The sequence below is a fragment of the Gigantopelta aegis genome, chromosome 3 (assembly GCF_016097555.1).
Source record: "Gigantopelta aegis isolate Gae_Host chromosome 3, Gae_host_genome, whole genome shotgun sequence".
Classification (NCBI taxonomy): Eukaryota; Metazoa; Mollusca; class Gastropoda; order Neomphalida; family Peltospiridae; genus Gigantopelta; species Gigantopelta aegis.
Window position 1 is genome coordinate 95,245,926 of NC_054701.1, and position 24,196 is coordinate 95,270,121.

A 24,196-nucleotide genomic window follows, 5' to 3' on the forward strand; every position below is an offset into this window, starting at 1 on the left:
GGATGGATGGATGATTGGTAGTTGGATGGATGGATGGATGGATAGATGGTAGTTGGATGGATGGATGGATGGATAGTAGTTGGATGGATGGATGGGTGGGTGAGTGAATGGGTGGATAGATGGTAGTTGGATGGATGGATGGATGGATGGATGGATGGATGGATGAATGAGTGGATGGATGGATGGATGGGTGGGTTTTGGGTTGGTGGAGATATATATATATATAACTTATTTAGCAGAAGAAACTGGTTCACTGCCAGTTATTAAGATTTATCAGTATGCACTACAGACAGGTACTTTCAAAATCGAAACCATCAAAGGTAGGGTGTGTGCATTGTACTCCAGTGAAATTAATACATGGACAAATGAAGTATAATTTTTGTAATCTGGGGTGGGTTTTTTCAGTGACTGAAATGCATCTCAGAGTGATAGTTATCTCTGACACATTATCAGTGATGGCTGAACAAAGGTTGTTACAGAACTGATTTACAACCTGTATTTAGTTGTTATTATGCATTTACATTGTCAGTGTGGCTGTTTGTATTTGCCATATCAGAATGCATGGTTCCAGTTTCATCGGTTTTCAATTTACATTTGTGTTGTTGATTTTAATCTTTTTCCTGGAAATAACTGTAAAAGTATTTACATAATGGGTTTACTGTGTTATATGAAGGCAGAGTATATCCTAATGGCACTTTAATTTTTCATTCAAAACTGTGCATAGCAAATATATACATTTTACATTTTATATACATTCTGCAAAAACAGTTACCTCAATAATCTAGTGCACACTGACCTTTCTTAAGCAGCCACCTTAATTAAAAGACGACCTCTGAGTCTGTTAGATGACAGTTAACACATGTTTAACTGTGCATCAGTATATTACAGTATAACCCCTCTAAATCAGACACCCACTGGACCAAGTGAAAAGTCCACTTTAAGGGGTATCCAGTTTAGAGAGGTTACATTCTGTACCAATATTTAAAAAAGGATCATAAAAAAAATGTCCAGTTTAAGTGAATTCTGATTTACAGAGGGTGTGTTTTCGATGGTTGTTCACTGTATATATACATGTACAAGTACATTGCTGTGTGTACATACACACAAGTCACAAAGTGGAAAGTTACTTTCATCTTTCACCTTCCGGCTAAATGTTGATGTATGCAAATCTTTAGCATGTTCATAAACACATTATTCCATTTATCAACACAGTTTACTGCATATTCCACAGTCAGTCAGCCATGGCTGGTTGGTCAGTTGTACATTTTGTTATTCAGCTATTTTTGTCAGAGCACCACAGAAAACATTATACATGTGGCTGTCAGATACAAACGGTTATGGAATGTGTGTCCATTTTGAATTAATAATGTAAAGAAAACCTTTTAGTGAGACGTAACTTGTAAGTCCTCGCACCATTATCGTTTTCAATTGGTGTTGTTGTTTTTTATAGAGTGAATACCCAATGCCACCACGTAAACTATTTCTAAAAAAAAACCTATTAAAACCCCCCACAAGTTCTGTGGAATTAAATATTGTACCATAAATGTTTTCAGTTCAAGTTGTATTGACCTAAGACGTAATAGTTTGTGAGAAACTGATTTAAACATGAAACTTTAATGCTAGAGTTAATGCCATCGCCATTTTTACAAAAGTACTACCTATAATAGTATATCTGACCGTTTTACTTCCTAAAGACAAGACAGCAAGGGATCTCTTATATCACTTGTCTATAGACACGAGTACATACAACAGCCTTCGATGTACCAACACACATTTTCAGAGCACTAGTAAAGCAATACATGTTCCCTACGGGTCCCAACAAATGTTCTTATTTCCTATATTCAAGAGCCATAACTCTCTGAAAAATAGATAAATAGGAATTTCAGCTCAATATTTTGAGTCATTTCAACAGGTCATGTATATATGTATATGTGCAGGCGTTCTTGGCTTGGTCCAAATATGTGTATTGTATATTTATGCCCAACCCAGTATGTAATGGCTGAAATGATATTTTTGTTATGTTGTGTTTATGTTTATCATTCATTCAAATTTATGCAGTATTGTTAAGGGTATGCCTCGCACTTTTGTGTGGTGATTGCTTCTAATTAATCCACCAGTAGGAATAAAAGGTAAACGGGTCACTATTACAGGGCACAATATTTCACGCGAACGCAGACTTATTATTCTAACAAATGTTTTAGACTGATTTTATACACTTGAATAGACGTTAACAAATGCGATATATTGCAACAGTGACAACTTGCGACCAGTCTAAATTAAATGCCATGTATAGAGTCGAGCCAAATTATTTCAAGAAATATGCACGGATTGTTGGTTACAGTTATATAATTTTCTACTGTTTCATTTTTAAAGGAATATATTTAGTAATAAAATTTGTTGATTATAATTTTACAAATGTTCAACAGTTTAAATGTATACAGTAATCCAGAAGTGTAAGAAAATTTGAAAAATACTCACATCGCAAAATGAGCTTTTTAAAAACAAAACATTTGGAATATCACTGTATTATATAACCGCTATGATATTCCAGGAAAGTGAAAATAGAATGGCAACATCGAAACAAAAGAAAGATTCTTGAAGTATTCACAAAAAGACGTTTAACAAAATTTGTTTTTGTATTTTGTTTCATCTTTATATTATAAAAGTTATATTTTATTTAGAAGTATTATAGTAAAATCCTGCACATTTTTTGTATTGGGAATGAGACTAAACAAAATGCGTCAAGTTATTATTGCATCAATGTGTTCGCCGCATTTTTCGCATTAATTACTTGCTCGCATTAATTTCATGATTTACAGTATATAGGTAGTACTAAACCAAATAACTTCTGGCTGGGTCAAAGTTCGAGGTGCACCCAACTTTTGATAGAGAAGTGAACACCACAAGTCCTGTGATTGGTTATAAATGTGAGTGTGTTGTGTTGTAAAAAATAATAGTTTCATCTGGGTAAAACAAATATGCAATTTTATTTCATCTAGTACCAATGTGTCAAGTAGCCTTGTGCTTGAAACATGTATGGGGTACCTGTAAAAAAAAGTACTCGAATTTTGTGCAGAACTAGGGTAGTCATAGACGCTACCCGTTATCTCAGAAACGAGCAGCTTGACCCCCAATTTTTTCTGATTCACTTTAAGTGTGAGGGGTGGTAGTATTTATATCCGTGGCATTTATGTCGGTTGATACATTGCAGGTAGGAGTTTTAGCCACATATGTTACTATTGTTGTCTATGGGATTTGATTTGGTAGTATACACCCTATAGCACATATTCAGTGCATAATAAAAAATATTATGATTTTGTCATTTTATTTAATTAAACTATACTGGTTGATTAATTAGCCATCACCCGACCATGCAAGTTCACAATGACCTTGACCTTGACAATAATCTCTGTACATGATTCTGAATGGAGTTTGAATCAAAGTTAGCACTGAAGAAAAGTTGGTTTTGGCCTATAATTCATACTGTAAAGATTTCAATAATTTCTTTTTACATGGTATTTGACTTGCCATATACAACTGCTCTTAAATATGGTATTATATGTAGGTAACTTGAACTAAGATTTTAATAGCAATTTATTTTTATATTAAAAATGGCATGTGCCAATAGTGGGTTAATGTCTTTAGTTTCTATTAACATTGTTAATTTTTTATGTATGAAATTCTGAAAACTCAAATTTGTAAAGAACTTGATTTTTAGTGTCATTTTGACATATTTATAGGGTGCTAAGTTATATTTTAGACAAATTTGTAGTTTTATGCAAAATTTAAAGTAAATTTGAAGAAAAACTTTACCAAAAACATAATTAAATTTGTTGTCACTATTGTGCCTTCTGTTCTTATTTGTACATAACAATAAGGTTGTTAAACATATACTTAGATCTCCAGATCATTTTTTTTCTTCTTAATAATCACTTAGCTCTCATGAAAAGCATTTTGAGTGTATACTAGATTCAGAACCAAATTTTTCAGATTTGATTATCTGCCTTAGATTAAGTTGATAATTTATTTTATTGTTAAAGCTGTATTACCTAATGTTACTAGCTAAATAAAATGCTGGATTACAGATTGTAGGAATACATCTAATATACATATTGTATTCATCCGGATTAGAAAATAATGCAAGAAAATAGATGTTCGGGTAATTTTGTCATTTAAAAATAGGTTTTTTCAGTAATTAATCAAAAATAAATGTGTCAAAGCTGCATGATAATTCCAAATATCACAACTATTAAAACCTCCAAATATAGTAGACTATAAATAAAATATAGTCAGGAATATTGGTGGCTGCCAATGGTTTTGATGGTTCATTATGAAAATCAGCATGGCCGATGGATTTGAAATTCCCACACCTGGTAACTTGAAGACACCCACACCCAGCATACAGGATTTCCTCCCAACACTAATGTTCAGGACATTAAGTCATTACTTCATACAGGTACAGTCAGTCATGTTTGTGTTTCCTTCTTCAGACAGTGTATTTTTTTAATACTGATATTTCTTTGATGTGCCTGTTAAGGTCTTCATAATCTAGGGGTCAATCAAGTGCATGTGTTTTAATGGAATTCTTTAAAGGGGTAGAGGTACTCTGACTATCTTTGTTGTCTCTACATATATACCTGAGTACACACACCCAACTGAAAGTAAATATCTTCAGGAGTTTTATTTTAGAATATTTTATTGTTTAATATGACATATTGCATTTGTACAAAACTATATGCAATATATATGCTTTTTGAGGTGTACATTATATTAGGTTGCACTGTAGAAACAACAGTTTCAGTGAGGTTGTCAGTTTATGTCAGAATACACCAGATCCTGGTTGTCATAAACACACATAGCTGGACACTTTTTAAAAAATGTATGTTATCAGTATAGGTAGTACTAAACCAAATAACTTCCGGCTGGGTCAAAGTTCGAGGTGCACCCAACTTTTGATAGAGAAGAGAACATCACAAGTCCTGTGATTGGTTATAAATGTGAGTGTGTTGGTTGTAAAAAATAATAGTTTCATCTGGGTAAAACAAATATGCAATTTTATTTCATCTAGTACCAATGTGTCAAGTAGCCTTGTGCTTGAAACATGTATGGGGTACCTGTAAAAAAAAGTACTCGAATTTTGTGCAGAACTAGGGTAGTCATAGACGCTACCCGTTATCTCAGAAACGAGCAGCTTGACCCCCAATTTTTTCTGATTCACTTTAAGTGTGAGGGGTGGTAGTATTTATATCCGTGGCGTTTATGTCGGTTGATACATTGCAGGTAGGAGTTTTAGCCACATATGTTACTATTGTCGTCTATGGGATTTGATTTGGTAGTATACACCCTATAGGCCTACCACCTGTTTACAGATCCCTTTATATATACAGGCCTACCGCCTGTTTACAGATCCCTTCATTTATTTCAATAAATATTGTTTATATAAAAAAAACATTTATTAGGTTATGCATACTTAATTCACGCAGCCGTACAATCAGTTTCCTACAATGTGGGTACACATCATATCAACAGACTTCTGGTTACCTAAGTATTTGAAACAAAAAAATATTACCGGGATTGGCAATATAGAGAACATTTTGTTTTCAAAATCTTGATTACCGGTATTTCTGTTTAATGTTGTAAAATTGTGTAGTGATCTCTGAAACTTTCATAGCAAATCGCAATGCAATACTGAACAAAATGTTCTGTACACGTGACTGCTTAATACACATTGTGTATATACCTAGAGTACTGTATCAGATGATATGTATTAAAAGCAAACTATCCTGTATAGACAGGTGTCTGGTTAAGCAGATTTGACTGTTATGAACTTCAACTGACATCAAAGTGTCCTGTATCAACAGTGCCTGCTTAATACACATTTTGTATAAATATAGTGTACTATATTAGATGTGTGTAAATAGCTAACTGTCCTATATAGACAGGTGGCTGGCTAATCAGGTTTGACAGTTATGAACTTCAACTGATGGAAGACATGGGTCACACACTTTCTATTGATTAAATGACAGCTTGGATCGAGATGTCATGTTCACAATAAATAACACTTTCATTTAATAATATATTTAATAATATATAGTAAGGTACAGAATGTAGAAGCATCACCGATTTGATCAAATCACGTTTTAGCCATTTCCACGTACAGATTAATCTTGCTCTTTACCAGTGCATATTAAGTTCATCTTTAGGTCAGATAGGAAGGAAGGAAGGAAGGAAGGAAATGTTTCATTTAACAATACACTCAACACATTTTATTTACGGTTATATGGTGTCAGACACAGTCCTTGGCTTTTGAAAAACAAAGGCAAGTGAAAAATTGCACACCTTAAAACGCTTAGGCGAGTGAAAAATCGCACTCATCAAAATGCTAAGGCGAGCGAAAACCAAGCATTATTAATTCATGAAGTGATTGGTGTATGTAAATGCAGAGGTATGTTGCAAAAATGAACCATTAAACCAATAAAGTTTTCTTCTAATTTTATGTTTGGTTCATTAGTGTAGTCTGACTTCTTTTCCTTTCTGGAATGGAGTTATAATTTATTTAAAGTTTCAGGAGTAGTACTATAGAAATATAATTATGACACGTATATAATGATGCAGACAATTTGATTTTTTAATTACAATATGTACTATTCAGATAATTTGATGCACACAATTATATATATATATACCTTTTCATTGTTAGATGGTTTGATAAACGTGCAGCTAAACATATACTCCTCCAAAAAAGTTAAGGATCGGTATTTACTTTGAACATAACATCAGAACCAGAAAAGATAAAATGCTCAAATTTGGTTTCAACTATCGTTGTTTATTCATTAATTGTTTGTGCATGTGGTTATCTGTATAAAATGTGATTAAACAAACAATTCTGATAAAAACTAAAACACGTACAAAATTCATACTGGTTTTCAATGATCAGCGGAACAGACATTTTCATTATGTGTGAAAGTCAGTTCACTAATTGTCCTGCAATGGAATGTTCTGCCATTCTCTAATCAGAGCATTTGCAAGGTCGTCTATGCTTCTTGGTGGGTTATCAAGTCTTGAAATGCGTATCTGAAGTTGATCCCAGATGTGTTCGATAGGGTTAAGGTCGGGAGAAACAGCTGGCCAATCCATTCTTTCAATTGTCTCTTCTTCAAGATAATCCCTCACAATTCGTACTCTATGTGGCCGTGCGTTATCGTCCATTAGCACAAACTCAGGACCAATGGCACCTGCAAACGGTCTCACAAATGGATGAAGGATTTCATCTCTGTATCGAATTGCGGTAAGAGCTCCATTCCTGATGGCGTATAAGTCTGTACAACCATCCAAAGATATTCCACCCCATACCATAATTGACCCCCCACCAAACCGATCGTGTTGCAACATGATACAGTCAGCATATCGCTCTCCAGGTTGACGCCAAAGACGCCTACGGCCATCGTTAAAGTCCAAGCAAAATCTTGACTTGTCTGTAAACAGAACAGGACGCCAATGACGACGTTGCCATCTGACATGGTTTCGCGCCCACAACAATCGAGCTTGACGGTGACGTGGAAGCAGTATTGGCCTTACTGCTGGCTTACGGCCTCGGAAATTGGCTGCATGGAGTCACAGCTTTCAATTTGCGATTTCAAAACAATGCGTTTTCACTCTGATTTTCACCCAAGCCACTTCAAGGCCCAGGTGCGCACATGCAAATTGTGCATAATCGTGTAAAACAATCTACACACAAAGTACGGTATCTCATTTTTACTCGTGAAACTAAAAATAACACTTTTCATCTTTATATAAGAAAATAGTATATACTGTATAATACTTTATTTTCGCGTGGAATTTATTTTCGCGTTTTTCGCGTGTGAATGAAATTCGTGAAAATATATTCCACGCGAAAATAAACTTTTTATAAAGGCCGACAAAAAATAAATAAAATATGTAGTCTCGTTCAACTATACCACATTAGTTTCCGATGTACGACGCCAGTAGTAACAAAGCAGGGCTCCCTCCTGTCACGGAACAAACCACAAAACACAAAAGCTGTTTAAAACTTTAAATCAAGAACACGATTGTAAGTACATACATGATAATAAAACAATACTAACACTAAAAAGCTTTATGCTGTTTTCCTTCGCATGTGCTAGCGATCAGTTCATCGGACAGAGTATACACGTGTTCAACGACGGAAGTAAACATGCATTATCACAGTATATTAAAAATGTGGAAGTGGAAAATCCAGACTGGGCAATGTTCAGATGTTTCACAATTTTATTTTTATTTTTGGCCTGTTAGCCAATCACAAACCGTTTTGAACTAGTATTTTGACGGCAATAAATATTGTTTCAATCAAACTTAAGTTACTGAGTACTAGTAGCTTGTGCCTTCAAATTTCGTTTCGTTTGTTTTCGGTTTTTGTTTTTATAACAATTATAAGGACAATAAAGTATTGATTGGTTAAAGCAGGAAAACTATTGTTTTATGTGCACTCGTGTGTACATGTAGGATTAGTTCTACAGATTAGCGTAACAACTGGCAAAACTAAGTTCCGTTTTTAAAACAAAATTATTGACATCTGTACGTTTTTTTATTGATGGGGGTTGGGAGATTCGCGAAAATAAATGTTCGCGAATTGACCCATTTTCATTAAATCGCGAAAATTTGATCCCGCGAAAATAAAGTATTCTACAGTATTTAATATATGATCCTTAACTTTTTTGGAGGAGTATATATAGGAATCAACTTGTCTTGAATTTCATTATTATGTATAACGAATATGGTTAGGATAGTTGGGATGGGAAAACCCACTGGTTCCAAGGAGGTGGTTCATGAACTACGACCCAAGCATCTCAGGTATGCACTACAGACTCATATTATTAAAACATTTTTCTTAAATAACTCGTAAAACATAGGCCTACCATTACTTCAATTGATAGTGTTGTTTGGGACATTGACATTCACGTGGCACTTTTAATTCAACAATTAGGCAACCAGCCTCCCTCCCTCATTTTATAACATGCTATTTGACCTACCGCTACAAGTTACGAACGGCTCTGACAGCGTTAAGTCATTGATCTAGAATGGCCCCAATGTTGATGATAAAAAAATATACAAACTCTGACAAAAGCTGTCATTACAAAGGATTTTATTTCAAATGTGGGATGCCATAATAAAGATAATAACAAAACCACAAAATTTTAGACATCATCATCAATGCGTAATAAGTTGTCAGGTAGACCAGCATATGCCTGCAGAATTCCATGAGTAAAAATAATCTGACCCCGATAGTTCTGATTGGTCAATATGCCACAGAGTACTGTGCATCAAATCATGTTCCAGTCACATGGTCTATGACTTTCTAACAAACAAACCAAAAATAACATAGTCGGCAATGATCATTGATTAGTTATTATAGTGTGTATATATATATATACATGTATACATATATAAATAACATATGCACATTCATTAACCTCTGGCTGAAATACAAATATTTAAATGAAGTTTTATTTGATTTTTTTTAAAGATAGAAAAGAAAAATAATAGACATAAAAAAATACCTAGGCTTGTTCCTACATACCTATTATCATTTCTTTTCCTTCTTGTTATTATTCCGTCTAAATTTCTTTTTTTTCTTTTTTTTTTAAAGAAAGTATGAAATTACACGATTGCCATTTTCAGGACCTCACGAAAGCTTTGTAGGCTACCAGTTATGAACTAATTCGAGACAATTTTACCGACTTCGCTGATTTCCGTAACGAGTTCATTTGTGTAGGCTACAGAAGCCACTATTTAGTTCAATCCCTTTTCTCTTTTTGTCACAACTATATGAACAGTATAAATGAGTTATCCTTATCAGACGTTGTGATCTATTACCTTACAAAAGTGGACTGTTTCTAATTAATCTGGGGTTCTAGAATATTTTTAAAATTCACTTGCCATGGTGAAAAATTCACTTGCCCAATTTTAACTGTTGATAAAACAAAAAAACAGTAAATTAAAATAATTAACTTTTTAATGTCCATTTTTCATACTGAGATCATGTTTAATCAATTTGTCAATTTACACAACAGGTAGGCTCATTGGGCATGCTTTATGGTCTGTTTAGAAAAATATGCAAATAATTTTCATCAGTTTAGAATAAAGTTACCGTACCTATTAAAATTTTAAAATAATTGTTTCCACTAAAACCATCTAAGTTATAAAAAATAATCCATGTTACCGAGATATTACAACAATTAACAGCATTATTCATTTACTTATGAATGGGAACTTCACCCTCTCAAAAAATAAAAAGATAAAAGAAACAATTAAGAACCTTTATTAGCATAAAGTGTACATTTAAAGTATTTGTAAATAGTTACGTGCAACCTTTAAAACTAATAAAAAGACTGGTTACCGTTTTGCATATTATTAGTATTAGAATTTAGAGTAACAAATCTTTGGATTTCAGTGTAAAAAACAAAATGGCGGCAAAACAATGAACTTTTGTTTTTCTAATGTTTACACTTTATAACTTTAGTAAAGTTATATCAGTAGGTATATTGATGTCATGGATGGGTCAGAGATTACTGGTGGCCAACTATTTGTTAGTGAAATAATGCATGTGATAGCAAATTGAAAGAAGTGACTTGTAGATGTTTCTTTTGTTTTTGTATGATCGTAGGACGTAGCTTTGTAGATTTTTTATTTTTATTTTTTTTATTTTTTAACCACTTGCCATCGGGATTGCATAAAGTAACTTTTACTGGCCCGAATCCAAAAAACACTGGCCTCGGGCATCGGGCCACCGTATTCTGTTAATAATAAATTAAATAGTTAAAGAAGTTTTGATCGGATTGGTACGTTTTCGAAGATGTCTATTAAACCTGTGTTTTCCAATTTGTATAGCAAATATATTAAAATTCTGCATGGATGCTACCGTTCTTGTAACATTTTTTTTTTTCTGGTATTATTAAACGGATCTTTCTATCAGCTACATACGGTAAATAGTGACAATCAATATACAAAATCATTTTACGTGCACTGTTTGTTAAGTGTAACGTGCATTAGTTTTCACACTCGCCAGACTGAAATTACGTGCACTGTACGAGTGCGATCACAGCCGTACACCTTAAAAGGCAAGGTCTGCCTGAGACATATGGTTAAGGACCACATAGAAACACGCTGTCGCCACTTCATGGGCTACTCTTTTCGATTAGCAGCAAGGGATCATTTATATGCACCATCCCACACACAGGATAGTACATACAATGGCTTTGTTACACCAGTTGTGGAGCACTAGCTGGAACGAGAACTAGTCCAATGGGACCACCGACGAAGATCGATCCTAAACCGACTGCACATCATTGAGCGCTTTACCACTGGGCTACGTCCCACCTCCTAGCTCAGACAGATACCAGTCATATAACTGTGACAGTCTAGCTCAGACAGATACCAGTCATATAACTGTGACAGTCTAGCTCAGACAGATACCAGTCATATAACTGTGACAGTCTAGCTCAGACAGATACCAGTCATATAACTGTGACAGTCAATGTCTATGCCAGTGATTATTAGAAGTATAATATTAATATGTATGAGATATTTCTATACAAAAAAAAACATCATCAATTTTATTCTTATGTTTATTTTATCACTATCTATCAGTTCTATCTTGTTTACTTGTATATTTTGTGGTTAAAAAAAAACCCTAAAAAAAACAAAAAAACAGTAAACAAAAACAGTTTGACTTCAGAGAACATGTACACAACTATTTGAAGAACAAAAATGTTACAGTATGTTGGTATATTATTGTGATATATTTGGAGCACACAGTATTCCATTAAATAATAAAAGTAAGTTTTGTTTCACCAAAATTAATTGTACATGTATGTATGTAGAATGACCAAAGGGAAGCAACCCTTTCAGCTGACATGCAGACGTGAACTGTATATAATTTTCCTGACAGACTGGCGAGACAACAGAGGTATCATCGTGTGTGTGGAGGTTATTTTCCGGAATGGGGGGGTGGTCAATGGAGGTGGGTACTGCAGGGCTGGACTCCGTTCCATGAAAGAATTGTAGCTAAGGTTAATTGTAGTGACTTACGGTGAATTGTAGCTAAGGTTAATTGTAGTGACTTACGGTGAATTGTAGCTAAGGTTAATTGTAGTGACTTACGGTGAATTGTAGCTAAGGTTAATTGTAGTGACTTACGGAGAATTGTAGCTAAGGTTAATTGTAGTGACTTACGGAGAATTGTAGCTAAGGTTAATTGTAGTGACTTACGGAGAATTGTAGCTAAGGTTAATTGTAAGAATTGTAGCTAATTGTAGTGACTTACGGAGAATTGTAGCTAAGGTTAATTGTAGTGACTTACGGAGAATTGTAGCTAAGGTTAATTGTAGTGACTTACGTTGAATTGTAGCTAAGGTTAATTGTAGTGACTTACGGAGAATTGTAGCTAAGGTTAATTGTAGTGACTTACGGTGAATTTTACAACTGGCACCGTAAACTTTACAGCTGTTCCACAAAGCAGCCTTATGGTAGTCGTAAGTGCTCCTTTAATGATTAAAATCGTCTTTGCGAAAATGTGTGAATGTGTGAATGAGTTAAATGATTGATTACCAACTTTTTGGATGTATTCACTGGTATCAGACATCCATGAAGTAATGTCAGTTTATTTGTTGAGCGATAATTGCCGAATGCATAAAACATGAGTGTTATCTCCCATATTTTCGTGTGATGGTCATATGATCTAGACTGTTTGAATGTCGAATTTATAAAAGGTATTTGGTATATACAGTCAAACCTGTCTTAAGCAGTCACACAAGGGAGTAGATAAAAGTGGCCGCTTAAGTCAGGTGGCCGCTGAGTACAGGTTACCACATATACAGTCTTTAAAATATTTGTTGTTGTTTCTTGTTTTACCGTGTGTACTGCTAATCAACGGATGCGTGCTTCACAGCTGACTATAAATCAACTTATGATATGTTGTCTCCTTCAGAAATAATGCAAATGGAATGTATTAAATTAAGCGTTCTCAACAAGTTTGTTTTCTTTTTCCATTTAATTATTTAATTCCTACTTCATGCAGTGTATTGTCATAGTAAGTGAACTTACAAATGTCAAGCGTAGCCTGCCCAGAGGCAACTAGATCCATGCCAGAGTCATACTTTCTTAATTGATAAACAGAAGAGATGTCAGGACTGTGAAGATTGGTTATTTGCTGCACCGTACCACTGTTGTTATCCCTTTTTATATAATAGTAAAACTTTACTGTGGCCGCTTAATACAGGTATTTTAGTAATTTGGGATCCGATTTACGTGGCCGCTGGCCGCGTTAGACAGGTGACCACTTATTACAGATGCATTTACATTATAAATTGTTTGAGGGAATAAAGTGGCCGCTTAAGGCAGGTGATCGCTGATTACAGGTGGCTGCTAGGACAGGTTTGATTCTATTAGATCCATTTTTACACAAAAAGTATCCTTCTTAGAAAATGATCAAATCATCATGTAACTGCCATTTGACATCTATGTTAGTGGCTTACAACTACCTAATACCAATTGTAAATGTTTACCGAAATTTACAACGATAGTAAGCTACGCAACGTTGTAGAACGGGCTAGCGATCGCAGAAAAAAAATGAAGGTTGCGATGGTAGGTATTTACAGCGATAGTAGTGTTAAGATTGCTCTGTGGAACGGGGCCCTGGTGCTTATAAAACGTTTATATATGAGTCTAGACTCAAGACTCTAATAAAGTCTGAGACACTATGTCATAACAACGCCATACAAACTGTATGCATGTCATGTCATTAGAGATTGACTCTGGTCTCGATAAATTGCAGGAATTACAGTTTTGTTCATCTCTCAGTCACGCCTTATTATGTGGCACAACAGTTTTAACATTTAGAAACTGAAGAACTTATTAAATGGTCAGTACCAGCAACTTGTCTTTTATTTTGTTCTTCAAAAAAACTAAAACTTAAGCCAATCAAAATAAGTCTTTTTTATTATTATTAAACCCAGTTCATGTTATGCAAATGTTCAACTTGAGAATAACTGTGTTGGTTACAGCTTCATTAGAATTAATCTATACCCCTGACGTCACAATATTGTTGAAGATTATTTTTCAGGAATCTGCAGCTGAGAACAATGCAATATTGAACTTTGTGTGCATTCAGGTTGGGGATTTCAACCCACAGCTGACTCTGTACATTGTAAACAAGTACAACACATTAGCCTACAAGACCAGACCTTTGCATCATAGAACAATCATGACATTTAAGCCTTATAAACATGACACTAGCGATAGTAATGTATTTAGACAGAACACAACAAAGATTGTCAAATAATAAATCGGAAATCATAACTGACATGTTTAGCATGTGTAACATGCTTAATGCCACCCACTGTAAAGAATACATTTACTGTAATAGTATCACGTGTCAGCTTCAAAACGATCCTGTCATTTTGGTTTACTAGTTTTGTAAATATTCCTTGAGATTTTAACCAAATTTGTCCTTAAAAATATAAAATAACAGTTAATTTAGTAGTCACATTAAACATTTAATGAATAATAGATTCAGTAAGAATACAGAGTTAATTGTGGATTCTTGGAAAATAACTAATATGGGCATTTCACCCTCCTGGGTTATTTTTCAAGATTCGAGTTCTGCCTGGTGATCATATGACAAGTGTTAACATAATGTTATGTCTGCTCAATGTCAATATTTTTATCAACCTGTGGGACCAATGCATATCAAGATACATTTGTATTTAACACATCAGTCAATGTATCCAGGTTGGAATGGGAAATAACAACAGAGGTGTATCCCATGACCCGTGTCAGCCGGGGTGAATGTCCTCGGTGGTGCTCCAAGACACAGTACATCAAGAGAAGATTAAACAAGCTGTAGGCCCGAGGAGAACAGGTGTTTTCGACTCGAGTAGCTGCTGGTGAGAGAGGCGGTTGGACAGACGGAATGACAGACTGACAGATCACCACTAATCCCTGGTCAGTCTGCCGGGATCAACAAGGCTTAGAGCTCGGAACAGGGCTATAATTACAAAACACAAACCAATTATTTTTTATTTTTAAACATTGGCTAGTGGATGGATTTTTTTTCTCGCTCAACACGGAAACGTGAAAGGAGCCATCCATAAAATAGATATATGCTATTTCAGTTCATTTCCTTTCAAGTTATTTTCATGCTTATATACAACAGGTTCAAGCACGCTGTCCTCAGCTATCTGGGTTGTCTGTCCAAGAGAGTGGGTTAGTAGTTAGTGGTTAGTGAGAGAGAAGTTGGTATAGTGGTATTACACCTACCCACTGAGTTGTTAAACCCACTTTGGACTGGAGCCAGTACCGGGATGTGAACCTGGTACCTAGCTACCAGTCCCATGTTCAATGACTGCATCACCAAGGCTGGCTATGTATGCTTCCAAAATCTGGTATTTTTAACCACCTCTATGTCTAGGTCTAGTAATAGTAAGTTTCATAAAACACACACACACGCACACAATTTGTATGTAAGTACTTTGTAAATTTGTACTTTTTCATCATACATGTACAGCAGTGGGGGGGGGGGGGGGGGTAGCCAAGTAATGGTGAACTGGCTTGGGGAAACAATGTCAGGTAACCAATGTTAAAAGACTGGCTACCGTTCTCCATTTAACTGACGTATGTAGTATTACTATTAGAGTAACAACTCTTGGGGTCCCAATGTGAAGAAAACATGGAGCAAAAATAACTAGGAATGTTTTGTGTTTGCAGTTCATATGTTTATATACTTTCAACTTATTTGAATAAAATTACATTGGGAGGTATATTAATGTCATGTATGGGTCATAGATTATTGGTAGCCAAATATTATCTAGTGAAATGTTGCACGTTAAAGCAAATGAAAAGAAGTGATTTGCAGATGTTTCTTTTGTTTTTATGATCACAGCCGTGGTCTCTTTTTATTACTTGCCATCCGACTCAGCATATTCTAGAACCCCTGTACTACATTACAAATATGTTACTTCCAATACCATAAATCATTATTATGTAATTTTGTGTTACAAATACATTATTTCTAATACTTTTAAACATAAACCTTTACATTCTGTGAAAACGTGATCAGTAAGGTTTGTTAGTGTTGTTTAAATGTATTGTTAAAGATCGGTGAAGCATGGATTAATTACGGTGATCCAACTGACTGACTGGGTAAATGAGAAAACTAGATAAATCTTCGGTGTTGTCTGGCATGCTAATGGCTTCCAGTCATAAAGAACCATCGGGAAGAGAACCAACATAAAGGTTACAGTTGGACAACACCTGTAATGGGTGGTCTTACTAGTAATACAACTCATTGCTTTAGTTATAGTAATAAACAACTCATTGCTTTAGTTATGGTAATAAACAACTATGTTTCGAGTAACTAGTTCTACATCTACTTGGCTACAGTTGCCTTGGGGTTTTTGTTTTTTTCAAATGTCCAAATATTGACAGAAAATACAGTTAAAGAACTTAATAATTTGTGTTGTTTTTCTTTGAAGTCTTCAAATATTTTAAACTTATGACTAAAAATACAGATTTTTCACATTTAAAATTTTGTTATGTAAAAAATATTTCTTGGAAATAGACAAATATTGATGTTATTAAATATTCTTTTCATTCTAATATCTGTAGTGGCCCAAATGGCTTTTACCCTTAATAATCAGGACTAAACTGATATTGTAAACAAAACAAAAAATGTAATTTTAGTCATTAAAAGGATCTTTTCTGTTTCTTTTTCCTTTATTTTTTTTGTTTATGCCCCAGATCAATATGACAATGTCAAGGATGGGGAGCTTGGAATCATTGACATAAACAGTATCTGTAACACTCATGTTATAAAAAAAAAAAAAAAAAAAAAAAAGTTAAAAGGTTCCATTAGCGGGAGACCCATTACCATGGCAACACACTAAGAAGAACCTCTGTAATAGTTTAAGGGCTTCATGGACACGTCACAACGAGTGTTGAATCTCTCGCGCTACTGGTAATCTCAGACTGATCACCGGTCTCACTAACCACCTGGATGTCTCACCTGTAATCAATTCCTCGGCACACCTGACCCAGGTAAAAGAAAGATAATCTTACCCAGTTCGTAATGCAAGGCCACGTGTATTTTCCTCCTCAAATGTTCAGCACCACAACATGTACACTCATTGTGTCTGGGCTACGTCTAGGTGTGTGGGTGTACCATGTATCAACACAAATCCAACAATCATCCACATCTGTCAAATAGAACAATGTTATCAAGGTACACACATAGCAGACAGTCTGGTCAAAGTTAAAGGTTATTTTGTTTAATGACATCACTAGAGCACATTCATTTATTAATCATCGGCTATTGGATGTCAAACATTTGGTAATTTCAATTATTACTTATAGAAAGGGTTTTTTTATATGCACCATCCCACTGACAGGATACAGGGCTTCTAGATTATGGTAGCCCCACTCCCATGGCTAGTGATATTCAGTGTTGGGCTAGTAAATAACTACTATTGCTATGCCCGACGGCTAGTGAATGTTTTGGGTCAAATGTTGCACTTGTCTTATTTTGTAAATATGAATATCCTGCCCACACCCAGGCCCCCAATGTTAGTGTAGATATGAATATCCTGCCCACACCCAGCCCCCCAATGTTAGTGTAAATATGAATATTCTGCCCATGCCCAGCCCCCCAATGTTAGTGTAAATATGAATATCCTGCCCACACCCAGGCCCCCAATGTTAGTGTAAATATGAATATCCTGCCCACACCCAGGCCCCCAATGTTAGTGTAAATATGAATATCCTGCCCACACCCAGCCCCCCAATGTTAGTGTAAATATGAATATCCTGCCCACGCCCAGCCCCCCAATGTTAGTGTAAATATGAATATCCTGCCCACGCCCAGTCCCCCAATGTTAGTGTAAATATGAATATCCTGCCCATGCCCAGTCCCCCAATGTTAGTGTAAATATGAATATCCTGCCCACACCCAGCCCCCCAATGTTAGTGTAAATATGAATATCCTGCCCACACCCAGGCCCCCAATGTTAGTGTAAATATGAATATCCTGCCCACACCCAGCCCCCCAATGTTAGTGTAAATATGAATATCCTGCCCACACCCAGCCCCCCAATGTTAGTGTAAATATGAATATCCTGCCCACACCCAGGCCCCCAATGTTAGTGTAAATATGAATATCCTGCCCACACCCAGCCCCCCAATGTTAGTGTAAATATGAATATCCTGCCCACACCCAGCCCCCCAATGTTAGTGTAAATATGAATATCCTGCCCACACCCAGCCCCCCAATGTTAGTGTAAATATGAATATCCTGCCCACACCCAGCCCCCCAATGTTAGTGTTTTTAAACTCTATCTTCCTCTTTAGGTAACATGTTTGACTGTTAATACAATATTAACTTTTAAGTAAAGTTGGGCTAGTGAATTTTTAATTGTGGTTAGTAAATTTTTTAAATTGCTGATCCCATGGCTAGTGGATTTTATGAAAATTCTAGAAGCCCTGCAGGATAGCATATACCACGGCCTTTGATATACCAGTTGTGTTGCACTTGCTTTGAATGAGAAATAGCTCAATGGGCTCACCGACGGGGATCGATCCTAGACCACTGGGCTACGTCCCAACCTGTATGGTCAAAGAAACAATCAAGTAATATAAACAGCTTGGGACATTTTGTTTCTATTCTCCAAGACCTGTATGACCAAGGAATCTTTTAATGCAATTTCTCACAGACAGGTTAGTGCATACAGTACCATGGCCTTTGAACACCAGTCACGGGCACTGGCTGGAATGGGGGGATAAACCCAATCAGAGAAAGAGTCCACAGGAGTCGATCCTATGACCAAGGCATCTTAGCCGAGTATTCTGCCGACGGAGATATTAAAATGATAGAAAAGCCAAAATGCAAAAACACAAATGTACACGGCATGATTAAGTACAGAAATATGTCTTCACATGTGGCTAAAACCTGCTTGGACTTACATGTAAGTCCACCAGTGGAGCCAATCTGTATAACAATTAAAAACAAGTCAATTGAGCTACCCTGCTTGTCAGTATTGCCTCCATTACATACCCTGCTTGTCAGTATTGCCTCCGTTACATACCCTGCTTGTCAGTATTGCCTCCATTACATACCCTGCTTGTCAGTATTGCCTCCATTACATACCCTGCTTGTCAGTATTGCCTCCGTTACATACAAGGAAAAACAAGTCAATTGAGCTACCCTGCTTGTCAGTATTGCCTCCATTACATACAAGGAAAAACAAGTCAGTTGAGCTACCCTGCTTGTCAGTATTGCCTCCGTTACATACAAGGAAAAACAAGTCAATTGAGCTACCCTGCTTGTCAGTATTGCCTCCGTTACATACAAGGAAAAACAAGTCAATTGAGCTACCCTGCTTGTCAGTATTGCCTCCATTACATACAAGGAAAAACAAGTCAGTTGAGCTACCCTGCTTGTCAGTATTGCCTCCGTTACATACAAGGAAAAACAAGTCAATTGAGCTACCCTGCTTGTCAGTATTGCCTCCGTTACATACAAGGAAAAACAAGTCAATTGAGCTACCCTGCTTGTCAGTATTGCCTCCGTTACATACAAGGAAAAACAAGTCAATTGAGCTACCCTGCTTGTCAGTATTGCCTCCATTACATACAAGGAAAAACAAGTCAGTTGAGCTACCCTGCTTGTCAGTATTGCCTCCGTTACATACAAGGAAAAACAAGTCAATTGAGCTACCCTGCTTGTCAGTATTGCCTCCGTTACATACAAGGAAAAACAAGTCAATTGAGCTACCCTGCTTGTCAGTATTGCCTCCATTACATACAAGGAAAAACAAGTCAGTTGAGCTACCCTGCTTGTCAGTATTGCCTCCGTTACATACAAGGAAAAACAAGTCAATTGAGCTACCCTGCTTGTCAGTATTGCCTCCGTTACATACAAGGAAAAACAAGTCAATTGAGCTACCCTGCTTGTCAGTATTGCCTCCGTTACATACAAGGAAAAACAAGTCAATTGAGCTACCCTGCTTGTCAGTATTGCCTCCATTACATACAAGGAAAAACAAGTCAGTTGAGCTACCCTGCTTGTCAGTATTGCCTCCGTTACATACAAGGAAAAACAAGTCAGTTGAGCTACCCTGCTTGTCAGTATTGCCTCCGTTACATACAAGGAAAAACAAGTCAATTGAGCTACCCTGCTTGTCAGTATTGCCTCCATTACATACAAGGAAAAACAAGTCAGTTGAGCTACCCTGCTTGTCAGTATTGCCTCCGTTACATACAAGGAAAAACAAGTCAGTTGAGCTACCCTGCTTGTCAGTATTGCCTCCGTTACATACAAGGAAAAACAAGTCAATTGAGCTACCCTGCTTGTCAGTATTGCCTCCATTACATACAAGGAAAAACAAGTCAGTTGAGCTACCCTGCTTGTCAGTATTGCCTCCGTTACATACAAGGAAGCTGTGTAAATTATACAAATGGACATCTTCAAGTCCATTATGTTCAGCAAGTCATCTGCATAGTTATAAGTGCAACACACTATATTCAGCCACATGACAATATATATGTAAATTAGTTTTCTACAACTTAATTAAGGAGGTCAAACTAGTGTCACAAGCTGCTGTTATATGCACTGTTTTAATAGAAGAACACCTCTCGGGAGAGCCATTACAAAGGTGGGATGGAGGGGGGCAGGATAGATGCAAGGGAAGTGTTTTTCCAATCAAAATCACCACTATATAAAATACATGAATGCACATGAATGTAAAATTTCTGACTACATTCAGCCTACACTAATTCAATATTTGCATAATCTGAAAAGGAGTTATGCCAAAACCTAATTTGGTCAATGGGTGGATTAATGCATGGATGGATGGATGAATGAATGGATGGATGAATGGATGAGTGAATGGATGTATGGACAGATGAGTAGATGTATGGACGGATGAGTAGACAGGTTATGCAGAAAGTACTCGCCTGCTCACCAAATGAGAGTAAAAATGCAACTACCAGTCCGATGTCTTTTTCTGACCTTTAATTATTTGTATTTATTATTATTTTTTTTTATTTATTATTATTATTAGTATTGTTGTTTTTTGCCAGAATTTTAAACCCTTCAAACAAACTGCTTAGAATGGTGATAACATACACAACAATACATGTACTGCACTGACAATAGACGACTTCAGAATTCTGAACTGAACAGCGCGACATTCCTAGAAATGGCTCAATTACGTATGTTGCCGGTCAGTTTATAATACATGCATTATCCTGTTCAATACTTGTGGGAAGTCACTAGAATTTTGTAATAATTATTATAATATTGTTAAACAATAATATATTGTTCTATAGCCGTAGTATAGGCAGGCGGACTAGCAGAAATTCTGACGGGCTAGTAAATTTTAGTTGGTTCTGATCTGGCGTGCTAGTGAAATATTTTGCATTTCTGTACCCCTGGTGGATGTATGGATGGATGGACAGACAGATGGATGGATGAATGGTTGGATGGCTGGATGAATGGGATGGACAAGAGCTGTAATGATTCACTCACATACTCAGTGCACCAAATAATGGTTATTTCATTTCATTTCATATTTCATATTTTTATTTCTTTGAATGCCGGCAATACGTTTTTTTATAAACACTTCAACCAAATCAAACTCTTTTTTTCCAAAGCTGGAATAGGCGGAAATAATACCACTGAACAACATAAAACATTCACAGAGGCACCTGCACTTTGTTGTATTTAAAACATTGTAATAATACTGATCACAGGCTAGCTGGGTCACTGTGGCACTAGCTACAAATGACCTGAAATCACCGCTTGTTAGCTAACTAACTGGATAGGTGATTGACAAGCAGCAGTAACTTCCAGGAACTGCATGCTGACAGGCACCATTTATAATGCACACAAATATATATTTAACTGTCTAAAATGGCATTTTCATTATGCGATCAGTCCACTGACTTGTCACATGCAATCAAATCGTACTGTGAGACCAACTAAATCAGAACAACTTTAGTCCTATACGTTCCAATTTTGGTAAGGCTGACAAACTGCATGTAACAAGTTGGATAATGAGAATGCCACAAATATACAATGTAAGTTTTAAAAATTGAGCAGTATAAACAAAATTTGGAGATTCATGTAGTCATTGATACAGCATTTATATGAGAAAGCCAGTGAACAAAGGAGGCCACTACAGTCCAAGATGGACTTAAAAGCAATTTGTTTTTGTCATGTTTGGGGATTTTTAAATTTAAAAAAAACAAAACAAAACAACCAAAACAACAGTTACACCAACAAACAAAAGTCACAAACCACAACATATTGGATGTCAAACATTTTGCCTCAAAACTGAAGGTTCAACAACCAATTTAATTTAATCCATACCTATGTTGTCACACTGTTAATCTAACTGAAGATTATGTTTTAAGACATGTGTGAAACAAGGCAATTTGAACTTTTTGTGGTTTCAGCTCAGGGATTTGAACCAAGGACCAACTGAACTTATCCACGGTAAACAAGCAGAATGCTTTAGCCCCCGTATCTGCACTGGCCTTTAAGAGCTGAAAATTTGAAGGAAGGTATTGTTTTATTTAACGATGCAGTCAACACATTTTATTTATGGTTATATGGTTAAGAACCACACAGGTATTGAGAGATGAAACCCGCTGTCACCACTTCATGGACCATCCCACAGACAGAATAGTACATACCACAGCCTTTGGTACACCAATTGTGGAGCACTGGCTGGAACGAGAAACAGCCTAATGGGATCATCGACGGGGTTGAAAATGGGTGTTACCCATTTATAGGTTGTACAAATAACATCTGGTATATAAGCCAGTAGATGTATGTGAGCAATGTTTAAATGAAATTATTATTCTCACAGTGTTCACGGAATCATAATCTGGAAGAACAATTACGGTTAGCATTTTCCCACACAATCGATTATGGATTTTTATAATCGATCATCACATCATCAGAGTCAAACTAATCAATTTTCGATTATAATCGATCATCACATCATAAGAGTCAAACTAATCAATGTTCGATTATAATCGATCATTAATATTTCAGTGGTTGTGGGGTGCCGCATCATCAGAGTCAAACTAATCAATGTTCGATTATAATCGATCATCACATCATCAGACAAACTAATCAATTTTCGATTATAATCGATCATCACATCATCAGAGTCAAACTAATCAATTTTCGATTATAATCGATCATCACATCATCAGAGTCAAACTAATCAATTTTCGATTATAATCGATCATCACATCATCAGAGTCAAACTAATCAATGTTCGATTATTCGATCATTACATCATAAGAGTCAAACTAATCAATGTTCGATTATAATCGATCATCACATCATCAGAGTCAAACTAATCAATTTCGATTATAATTCATCACATCATCAGAGTCAAACTAATCAATTTTCGATTATAATCGATCATCACATCATCAGAGTCAAACTAATCAATTTTCGATTATAATCGATCATCACATCATCAGAGTCAAACTAATCAATGTTCGATTATAATCGATCATCACATCATCAGAGTCAAACTAATCAATTTTCGATTATAATCGATCATCACATCATCAGAGTCAAACTAATCAATTTTCGATTATAATCGATCATCACATCATCAGAGTCAAACTAATCAATTTTCGATTATAATCGATCATCACATCATCAGAGTCAAACTAATCAATTTTCGATTATAATCGATCATCACATCATAAGAGTCAAACTAATCAATTTTCGATTATAATCGATCATCACATCATCAGAGTCAAACTAATCAATTTTCGATTATAATCGATCACTGGAAGACCACTGGGGTGGGATGTAGCCCAGTGGTAAAGCGCTCACTTGATGCCCAGTCAATTTGGGATCAATCCTTGTCAGTGGACCCATTGGGCTATTTCTCGCTCTTGCCAGTGCACCACAACTGGGGTTGAAGTTTAATTTCTTTACCACGTGTACTATCCCAAAGGAATAGTGAATTTTAAAAAACACTATTCCGTCTAAAAATGTACTATCCCTTCAATTATTAATGTACCACTAGTTTTCCTGACTGTGCTACGTCGCCCTGTACAACATTGCACAACGAACAATTGTTTATATACCATTCTATGCATTACTGCATACTAGCTG

The 24,196-nt window shown here is 35.9% G+C and overlaps 1 protein-coding gene across 2 annotated transcripts in view; it reads right to left on the reverse strand.

The window, feature by feature from the left end:
• The window catches only part of LOC121369391 (probable nuclear hormone receptor HR3), a 200,866-nt gene that overhangs the window by 165,766 nt on the left and 10,904 nt on the right, over nucleotides 1–24,196 (reverse strand). For both annotated transcript variants that reach the window (XM_041494462.1, XM_041494461.1), the window contains one exon: nucleotides 17,113–17,249. The gene's annotated coding sequence lies outside the window, so the exon portion shown is untranslated. The remainder of the gene's footprint in view (nucleotides 1–17,112; nucleotides 17,250–24,196) is intronic.